Below are 1,262 nucleotides of genomic sequence, written 5' to 3'. Positions count from 1 at the left end.
ATCTCAGAACAGTTCTCTGCCACCTCTGCTCCGATGGTGCCTGTGATATGGATCCTTGCCACAAGATGGCAGAGACTTGCTTTCAGAGGAAAGAGGAAAGAGTTCTTCCAGGTCCAGTGAGTCTTTGTAGAACATGATTCTTAACCTGATGACACTGGACATAGGGGATTTTTTTCTTCCTGACACTAGCACCTAGCAGGACCCTGTCCTGTGCCCTAGTGTAGATTTTGAGGTAGCTAAGAATAGCACTTGGTTTCATGTCTGCCAGCTACAAACTGGAACGGGGAGTTTTTGTGTTTAAAAACTCATGCTAAGAAAGGCTTAGGACAACACTCCAGTCACAAACACCCAGGGTAGTCACTGGCCAGCTAATAAAGACTTAATTTATTTGAACATGTGTGCATATGATCATGTCTGGTGGATACCTCACAACGTTTCTGGAGACTCCAGCAAGATCCCCAAAGACCAGACCTCAAGATACCAGGGGTCTTGAAGCCCTTGTAGGAAGGAAAGACTCCTAAGACTCCTAAGGGGTGGGCAACCTGAGGTCTTCCAGGACTCTAGGACTCCCTTTGATCAATCACTGCCTACAGCTTGACAAAATTCATTACTCCCACCCCAAAAGGGAAAAAAATGAATGTGACCTCATCTATCATCATCATAGGTAAGTCTAGTTGTAGCACCTTCTGTTTAGTACACAAAGAAGCAGCCAGACACAACTGCTGATCCAATGTCCAGGATCCATGTGAGAAGTCATCAGATTCCACTGGTCTTTTCAGGTGTAGGATTGTGGGGTGGCCACTCCTGGTTGTCCTTAATATGTATTTCTTTGTTTCTGTCAGTTTCGTTGGTTAGATGAACTGATCTAAAACGGAAGTGGGTATGAGCTGCCCTAGAACACTACTGCCTCAAGAACAGGACACAATTTTCTGCCAACTGAAGAGTCAAGCTAAGCAGCTCACCTATGCTGTGTTCCCCCACTTTTGTGGCAGTGACTATGGCTGTTGCTCCTGCTATTGCGATGGTGATGTCAGAGTTGTTTCCTAAGCAGTGACAGCCAGAGGGGACCACTGCACTCCAAGGGAAGGTTTTCAAGATAAGGACATATATGACCTTCGTTTCTTGCATAGAAAATGCCAACATTATAAAACTGATTGGCCCTCTTTTGGAGTCAGGTAGCCCAGTGACAATTCAGGCCATCTAGATCCTGATGACTGGGAGATACCAACTTTGTTGACAAGTTTTTCTGTATTGATCAGTGG

Source organism: Mastomys coucha, unplaced genomic scaffold, assembly GCF_008632895.1.
Source record: "Mastomys coucha isolate ucsf_1 unplaced genomic scaffold, UCSF_Mcou_1 pScaffold18, whole genome shotgun sequence".
In the NCBI taxonomy this organism is placed as follows: domain Eukaryota; kingdom Metazoa; phylum Chordata; class Mammalia; order Rodentia; family Muridae; genus Mastomys; species Mastomys coucha.
Note: the sequence above shows the minus strand (reverse complement) of the source record.